A 10,019-nucleotide genomic window follows, 5' to 3' on the forward strand; every position below is an offset into this window, starting at 1 on the left:
CTTAAGTAGGTGATGAAGACCCGACGAAGAAGCACCGACAAGAGTTGACTGCACTTCTGAAGTTTCATAAACACCTGACATTGTAATTGTACGGTTGCACTACACAGATGTAGAAATTAACACGGTTGCACTACCCGGGTGCAAGGTTTAACACGGATGCAGGTTACACGGTTGAAGATTGTAACCGGATGATATTATACGGTTGCAATGTATAACTGGACGGGTACAGGATGTATCTGTACGGTTGTGGTGTTACATGGTTGGAGTTTAAATGGATGGAAATTACACGGATGCTAAGATGTATCCGTGCGGTTGTGGTATCCGGGTGATGTATCCGTACGGTTGTGGTATCCAGGTGATGTATCCGTACAGTTGTATCGTGTAACCATACAGTTGTATGCTTGGTCGAATCTCGGCAGAAAACTGCACATAAACTAGGGTTTATGGTTTGGATTGATCTAGCACTCAATCTGGAGCAAAATTACTGTTTGTTTTACGTCAAAAATATAGTTATCGACCAGATTAACACTTTAACTTATCAAAAACACGAATCAACATGTAAAAATTATGATTTTAAGTGGGTTTTTGACAAAAACACTAAAAACACAATCTCTAAACGAATTTTGACAAAAACTAAATGTTTAATCAATCACACAAGCTCTGATACCACTTGTACGTGTAAACATGATTAAACGATCTTAGATTCAATAATGAGTGCGGAAAATCTCGTTATTAGGTTTTATACTCAAAATACCCTAATGACCTTTGATCTTAATGAATAAATCGGCTTAGTTATGTTAAAGATCGACTTAGATGAATGCTAGAACACCTGGGTATCGTATTGTACGTGTAGAATAGGTTAGGATTCGTAACCTTAACAATGAACTCGTAATACCCATTATATACACACAGCGTGTGCAACCGTGCGGTTGCATTTCAACAGAGAAAGTTAAACGTTAAAGCATTTCAACGAGATCATAATGAACTCGGGGACTAATATGCACCAACAACGTTTATAATGGCTCAATTTTATGTTTCAAGCAGTAACTTCTAAATCAAGTTTCTAATCTCGTTAAGCTATTAAAAGTATATATATATATATATATATATATATATATATATATATATATATATATATATATATATATATATATATATATATATATATATATATATATATATATATTGGTGAAATATACGAGGTATATTTTTTGTTTGAATTTCAAAGTTTTTGTGTATTAAGTGTTTCGTAATTTATGAACTTGAATTTAGTTAAGAAACATTTTAATAGATAATTATTCTTGGTGCAATTTGTATGTATAATCATGCATATTCAACAGCTTTATATATGTTGACTAGTAATATTTTTGATTAATTTTTCATATTTTTTTAAATTTTAATTGAAATCGAAGCGAAATTTAATTTAATTTAGGATTAATTAAAATATGTGAAGTATACTTTTATTGTTGTTTATGATATCATTCTCAAAGATTTAAACTTAATAAATTAAAAAGTACATTAAATTGATATCACGCTAAGACCATTTATAGTGGGTAGGGGTGTGGGTTATTGGTGATGATGTGTTAAATATAGTTTGGTTAGTATTAAAAATGAATAAAAATAATATTTTTAGATTAATATAAAATCATTAAAGACAAAGCAACTCACGTTGCTTCATCTGTTGGATTCCAACACACTCTCCCATTTTATTGTAAACCCACTCCCTACTAGGTCATTTTTGGGCAGTGCTCTTTTACCACATTGACTTTCAACGCCTTTGCTATTCATGCGATATAAATGGTGTAACGTATGCTTCAATCATTTCGTTTCATTCCTCAATAATTTAATAAAAATGTCGTTTTTAATATGGATAATTGATGTAGAGAGATAAAGGGTAGAAATTGTAACTATTAAAGGGTATGAAATGTAACTTTGAGGGGTTAAAATATAACTTCTAACTTAATATAATAACTAATATAATAACTTAATCGGTGTTAGGAGCAATCGGTGCGTACTATATGTCCTTATTCAAAGCCCCGACAAAACTTATAAATAAACTCGAGTCTTTGCGTGCAAATCTCTTTTAGGGCGGTAATGAAGATCTTCGAAAAATTCATTGGATAAAATGAAGAGTAATCTTAAATCAAATTGATGTCGGTGGTTTGGGGGTTGCTAGCTGATATCGCTCCATTTATATGTGTTTTATTTCGCGATATCTACCTCACTTTGCTCGGCTTATGACTATCTTGGAGCCTATTTTGTGTGCTATTGAGCTAAATAGTAAATTAAGGGCTAAGGAGTTGATTTGGTGTAAAATTGACCAAATCTTGGTCAAAATTGGCTAAGGAAATGGAAAAGTGCAGAATCAGCATCAAGAGCGCTGCTCCTATGAGCCAAAAGCGCCGCATCAACTGAAAAGGCGACGTTCTCATGCACATTTCAGCTCCATTTTCCTCTAGTGAGCAAAAGCGTCGTTCCTACAATGAAAAGCGTCGCTCCTATTCAGCCAAAAGCGTCGCTTCTCAATAAAAGTGTCGTCCCTGTTTAGAGCTAAAAGCAGCGTTCCTGATCAAAAGCGTCGCTCTTCATTAAAGTCAAAAGCACCGCTCCTGTCCAAAAGTGGCGCTCATGTCGCTGTTTCAGCCTAGATTTTCAGCACTATAAAAGGAACGAGATTAGGTCATTTTTCATATGCATCTTTAGAGAGCAGCTGCTTAAGGTCCGAATTTCACATACAAAATCCTAATTTCATCATCCATTGGTGTTTAAGGGTGGATTCAAGGAAGCTAGCTCAAGATTCATCATTGTTTAGCTTAGATCTTCATCTTCTTTACATTTTGGGTTGTAATCTTCACTTTACTTTTCATATTTTGCATTGATTACTTGTAATAACTTGAAGATGATGATGATTTACATTTATATGCTTATTATTAGTTTAATTTTAGCTATGATTGGCTAAATCTTTTGTGTTTGCTTACATATGAATCTTTAATGCTAGTGTTTGCCCCAAATCAATTGATTATTGTTGTTTGAATGAATTACATGATCATGTGTTGTTGAGTTAGCTAAAGATCCATTGCTATGAGTTTGTTTTAGGCTTGACTTTGATTACATGTGTTGTGTAGCTCTTTTAGTGATTTAATAAGTGAATCAATATGTGCTTCAACACCTTGGGGATCTAGACAACTAGCTTAGGAATTGCAAGTGATTATGTTCTTGATCTAGGTTGGTTTTCAATTGGCCTCTAGTCAACATAGTAATGCTGATTATCTTAAGTGATTTCGATAGTTGGGGGTTTTAAGTGATTTCAACGCAAGCTCAATCTCAATGACCAAATCATGCTTAACTCGATCCTAGGATATAAAGCTTAGGTGAATTCGCGGAGTATCATTTGATTTGAGGTTTAGTAGTGATGCTAAATATCTAATAGTTCAACAACTAATGAGATAGCAAAATAGGCAAAACGGGGCAAGCCAAACATAGAGAGGATTAGATAAGTGTACACGTCTTAGTTAATTTGCTTTAAGTCTTAATACTTCACTACTTATTTCTTGTTACTAGTTTAATTGATAAATTTAGGTTTGTTTAATTGTGCAAGTTTTAGTTGTTAGTTGATATCAATCGGAACCTCCCCAATCAAACAAACCCTAGGACAATTGATAGTTTCAAATATCCGACTTACACCGCTTCCCTTGGGAAGAATTTGATAAGAATACTTACATTAAAGTGCTATAATAACCAGGTTCTAAGTGCTCGTTAGTTATGTGTGCTTGATTGTAGTGTTTGAATTAAATATAAATTTAGAGGGTAAAAGATGTATATCGTACGAACGCATCACACTTTCTTGGCGCCGCTGTCGGGGATGCGGTTAGCCTAGTTTGTTATTTGGTTTAAACTTGTAATTGTTCGATCCTTTCGTAGGGGTTTACCCTTACAAAAGTTACTTTTCGCATATTATATTATTATTTTCATTTGGAAAACCGCTTGTGTTTATGTTGTGATTGAAGGATAGGTGCCTTTGGTGTATGAAAACAAGGTCTCACAAGGATCAAGAGTTCACACATCCATTCTTCGATCCGGAAAGACACATGCACGGGGTTTATAATAATAGAGAAGAAAGGGTATTAAGAAAGAATTTCGAAGCTTTGCCATTTTGTTTAGAAGAGATGGATCCAAACAGTAATCCGATTCTCGATGAAGAGGGTAATCCTAATGGTCCTCCGGTTAATCAAGAATTATTGAATGATCCAAACGACACACCAATGTGGAACGCTAGATTAGTTGCACCAACAATGATAGCACCGGTTATTACAAAACCACCAATTGAAGCGGATGATTGGAAGATCGAGGGTAACTTTTTCACGTTGATCAAGGATACATACTTTCATGGGTTGATAGATGAGAATCCGTTCGAACATATTCAACACTTTAATGATCTTTGTGATATTTACAAAACCAAAAATGTCACCGATGACGCTTTTAAGCTAAGGGCATTCTTCTTCACACTTCAAGGAGACGCAAAAGCTTGGATGCGAAGTTTACCATCCGATTCCATAAGGTCTTTTCAAGAATTAACAAACGAGTTTATCAATCATTTCTTTCCACCGTCAAAAATAGAGCGACTTAGAATGGAGATTAATGGGTTCACACAATGGGGTGACGAGAGTTTGTATGATGCATGGGTTCGATTCAAGAAGCTACTAAGAGCTTGCCCACTGCATGGTTTGACGAAAAAGGAGTATATCAACACATTCTATCGAGGTTGTAATACTTTTATGAAGCAATATCTTGATTCTTCATCCGGTGGGGTGTTTATGTACAAATCATCAAATGCGGCAAATTATGTTAGAAGACATCTCGGTCAACACGTATGAATGGCCACCTTCACTGCGAGATTTGACAAGGAAAAGTGTAGCACAAGTCGAGAGTGATAATGGGAAAGTGACGCTTGCAAGCCTGAACAATCAATTTCAAACATTTGGGAAAGAATTGAAGAAGATTCAACAAACGGTAGTTGCAATACAAGTAGGTTGTCAACGATGCGAGGGTCCACATCTCACGAAGAATTGTCCTCAAATTACTCAATGCAATCATGTTGATCTAGATGATATTCCCATGAATTCGGATTCTCATGTGAACTACGTGAGTAATCAAAACTACCAACGGGGAGGAACATCTAACAAAGCTACTACAATCTTAATCAAAAATAAGTATCATTCAACAACCAAACCAATACACCACCCGGATTCACAAACCAACACCGAAATCAAGGTTACAACAACTATAACCAAAACCGAAACAACAATTTCCAATACCCAAACCAACAACCTTACAAAAATCAACCTTACAACAATCAAGCCAAATCAAATTATCAAAACAACCAAGGTTATAGTCAATCACAAAATAACCAAGATTACAATCAACAACCTCAACAAAACAATCAACAATCCCAACCTTCGAAGAGCTTAGAAGAAATCATGCAAAGCTACATCAAGAAGGTAGAATCAACCGAAGCTTTTCTAATGAAAGAGAATGATCTCTTGAAGCAACAACTCCGAAACCAACAAGCCTCATTTCAAAATCTTGAGAGCACTGTTGGAAGAATTTCAAATCAAGTTGCCGAAAGACCACATGGAACTTTACCTTCAAACACTCAAGTTAACCCAAATAATTACAACAACAACCGAAACAACCAACAAAACCACCAAAATAACACGAGAGTTATTCCTATCGAGAGCAACACTACCAATCCAACCCAAAATCAAGCGAGTTCATCAAATCCCACCAACACTTATGCTCAAGTGAACTCGATTGATTCAACCGAAGAGGATCAATCCGAATATCCTCAAGTTTTCAAGTTCGACATTTAAGGAGACAAGTTTGATTTTGATGAAGCGTTAGAAATTGATACTATCGATTATGGGGTATTCAAGTTTCAGAAGATTTGGACGATGCAACATTCATTCCCTACCAAGTTAAAAGTGTAATGTCCATGGAGGCTACTGAGTCGACATGCAAGGAGTTAAAGGGTGATTTTGAGCAAATTCAATTAGGAAAGGTTGTTAAAGAGCAAAAGGTCGAAACTTTATTGAATACAAAGGCACAAAAGAACGAGGTCGTGGTTCTTGCTACATCAACTAAGGAGAAAAATGAGACACCGGTCTCACATCCTCAATCATTACCTCCTACACATCTAAATGATGTGGATTGTAAGTCAACCTTAACTGACAACGAAAATATTTATGTTAAACTCCCCTTGGCGGAGGTGCTTGAGAATATGCCCAACTACAGAAAAAATTTAAAGACACTCATGGCCAAAAAGGGAGATGTTGAGCAAGCATCCACCGCTTTCTTGAAAAAGGAGTGTGATGGAATTTTAATGAAATGTAACCTACCATAAAAAATGGGTGATCCCAGACCTTTCCTTATCCCATGCAATGTAAACGGTTCGGAGATGCTCACATCTTTAGCCGATTTGGGGGCAAGTATCAACTTCATGCCCTACTCCGTTTACAAAAGGCTAGGCCTAGGTGACCTTTCACCCACTATAATGGGAGTTAAATTAATTGATCAATCAATTAACTCTAGTATGGGGATCGCCGAAGACTTAATTGTTAAGGTGGGGGACATGAAATTTCCCATTGACTTTGTTATTGTTGATATAAAGGAAGACCCGGTTGTGCCCCTTGTTTTGGGAAGGCTATTCTTGGAAACTGCGGGCTCTTTCTTTGACTTTAGAACCGGGAAATTTACTCTTCGGGATAAAAGGAAATGCATGAGCATAAAAACCAAACGTGTTAAAACACCATCAATGCCATTGACCACACCACAAGTTGTTGCTAGTGTGCAATGCATCACAAGCACAAGGCAAGTTGGTTCACCAACTAAAGGTAGTGGGGGATTAACCAAAGGAATTCAAGGTAAAGCTAAAAATCAAAATGACGTTGTTGACAAGTCTATGCGAAAGTTATTTGGGTGGGTGCATCGGGCTTCATCCAAAAAGGATGAACACTTGAGATAACACCTAGTGTCAAACTTGTCAAAACATGAGAAAGTCAAACTTAAGGAGTTAATCAATGAAAATAAGGTAATGAATGATTGGTTAATGTCAATGCTAAGTGGTGACGGTAATGAAAATGTTTCCCTTAGCTCAAAGGGAAGGGAAGTTTACCACCCCGGGATTAGTTGAAATCTCAAGAGGATGGGAGTCGGGTGATAGACTCGTTAAAAACTTTCCACAATTATGTATATAATTTCTTTTAATTGCATTCCATTTAGAATTGTATGATATTCCTTTTCTTAGTTGCATTTTTTTATGTTTTTGCATTGCATGCATATGGGTAAAACCGGAAAACGTCAAAAATAGGATTAAAAATTGGAAACAACTGCAATCAGGTACAAAAGCGGCGCTTTTGTCCTAGGAGCGGCGCTTTTCACTTCCAAGAGCGACGCTTCTGCTACAAGAGCGACACTTTAACCTGTGATTTTGTACCAAAAATGGATGGAAGCCAAGAATGGCGCTTTTGTGTTCAAAAGCGGCTCCTTTAGTTCGCCTAGAGCGACGCTTTTCTTTCAAAAGCGACGCCTCTGTTTTGTCAGGAGCGACGCTCCTGTTTGAAAAGCGGCGCTTTTGCATCGGCTACTTAAGAATTCTGCACGAACAAAACCTCATTTTTTCACACCCAACTTCAATTTTCTCTCTAATAGCGGCGCTACTCTAACCCTAATCAACCTAAATCGACCCTAAGCTTCAAATTTCCTCATTTTTCTTGCAAATTTTCATCATCTAGCATGGGAAAAGTAAGAATCTATCATTTTAATTCATTCTTTAACCTGATTTGGTTGATTTTTACCATTTTTTCCCTATGCTTAATTCGTAGATTATGCTTGATTTATGATGTTAATGGTCGAATTGTTGATGAATCTAGACTACATTGATGTTTATTAACATGATATGCATTCTTAGTTACGTCGATTTCAACTTTGAAATTCTAGGGTTCATCCAATTTAGGGGTTTTTTATTTTGAGCTAAATTGGAGTGTTAATTGTTATTGTTGATGCTTAATTGTTAGTCTACCATGATTATCTTGCTTTGAATCCATCTTTCATGCTTGTATGATTTGAAATTGAAAATTAGGGTTCATAAGCTAGGGTTTTGAATGGATTTGACCAATTTGAGCGTGTGATTAATGATAATGTGCTTGTTTGCGGTATATTTATGTTATAACATGAAGAATTGATATAATTTGATAAATACTCTTGTCTTAGTCAAATTTTGAACTAATTAGGCTTTGACTAGGGTTGACTTTTTGCAATTGGTTCATGTTGACCATGTTTGACCAAGATGAGCTTAATGATAGAGTATAATGCATGTTTAGCTTATGATACTACATATGATTGACAATTAATTGCATGAGCTAAATGTTGCAACTTTGTGTAAAGTTTAAAATTTCACTAAGTGGTTTGTCTTTGTTTGATTTCACATTTGACCATGTCTAAATGCAATTGTTTTATTCACGTATGATATACACGCACATGTTTTACATGATGAAACTAATTGTGAAATTTTTAAAATCAACTTTGAAATAATGATTGGAATTTGAAAGCAAAATTGTTTATGTGCTAACTTTTACCTCTCCACAATGTTTTTCTCTTGTTGTCTTGTCTTGTAGACTAACAAACCCACGAGATCACATGGTAAACACTAAAAGAGTATCGAAATCAAGGGTAGGGGTAAACGCCATGCAGCTCAACAAGAGGTTGAGGATGATGAAGTGCCAACAATCCCGGAGGATATCCGGAGACTCTCAACGGACCCGTGTTTACAACAGGTTTTGCTGAACCCATGTTTTAGAGCAGGCTTAGAGCTTAGGCTCAAGGACCACTTCTACCCTGGGAAATACTTTGACTGATCTCTTCTTGATGAAGCCGGTAGGACTGCTGGGGTTGAGGGTCTTTTTGCAACTACATATGGGAACTTATCAATCAACCCTTGGGTTCCAATTTTCATATTTAATGAGCCTATTTACACTGTACCGACCTTAGAGTTCACTTCCACCTTGATTGTAAACTTTAGGGTAGAAACAATCACTGACCAAGAGTACATGACCTTTTACTTGGGCGGGCAACAAAGAAAAATGATCATACTCTAACTTATTAGAGCCCTGAGAATTTACACCGAATTTAGAAATAACACTGATGCCCTTTGGGATTACCTCTTGTCTTGCAAAATCCCCAATACCAACCCTCAAGAGTTTAACTATCCTGTGGCCTGGCACCAAATAAGCGATGGAATTTTTAGCCCGGGTAAAACTGTTGCAAAAGACACAGAACTTCGGATCATAGCCCGATTCATTACGAACACGATCAACTACCAATTGCATAGCAATGAGAAAATGTCATATTTGGACATTTGGCTCACTGACCGAATTTCCAATAAGAAACATGTCCATGTCCCCCATGTGATTGCTGACTATCTTTTCGATAAAACTGGGATAAAAGGGAAGAAGGGCACGGTGGGTGGTGTATTTGTGAAAAGGATAGCAAGGCAATTGGGAATTGACATCTCAGGGTACACGACCAATGAGATGGCTAGATTCGGGTATGCTGATTTCAAAGGAGGTAAGATTCTGAAAAGGGACATGAACAACATTATGAGGAGATGGTTTGATCTAAACAACATCGGGGAAAATGAGGAGGAAGAAGAAGAAAGGGTGAGACGTGAGTATGAAACGGGTAATCTTGGAGCAAGTAGCAGAGCACAAGGTGCGGGGAGTAGTGTCCCAGGCGTGTATGACCAATCTTGGCTTGAAAATCAATTTAATCAAATCAATATTAACCAAGCAAACCAAGAGTATGAGGCACGCTATAATTTCTCGGGCCTCCGTGTGGTTTCACAATGGCAAGTCCATTGTGGCCAGTTAAGCCACACGGACCCGAATGCACCCCAACCTTTTGCCCCCACATTTAACCCATATGACTTTGAGCACCCTAGAAGCCAATCTTTAATTGACTATGAC

At 36.7% G+C, this 10,019-nt stretch overlaps 1 non-coding gene across 1 annotated transcript; it reads right to left on the reverse strand.

Moving 5' to 3' along the window:
* Nucleotides 1-4,619: 4,619 nt before the first annotated feature.
* Nucleotides 4,620-4,726, reverse strand: LOC139886719 (small nucleolar RNA R71). Its single transcript, XR_011772591.1, has one exon. It is a non-coding gene; the product is annotated as a small nucleolar RNA R71 (small nucleolar RNA).
* Between the last annotated feature and the right edge of the window lie 5,293 nt (nt 4,727-10,019).

The sequence above is a fragment of the Rutidosis leptorrhynchoides genome, chromosome 1, assembly GCF_046630445.1.
Source record: "Rutidosis leptorrhynchoides isolate AG116_Rl617_1_P2 chromosome 1, CSIRO_AGI_Rlap_v1, whole genome shotgun sequence".
In the NCBI taxonomy this organism is placed as follows: Eukaryota; Viridiplantae; Streptophyta; class Magnoliopsida; order Asterales; family Asteraceae; genus Rutidosis; species Rutidosis leptorrhynchoides.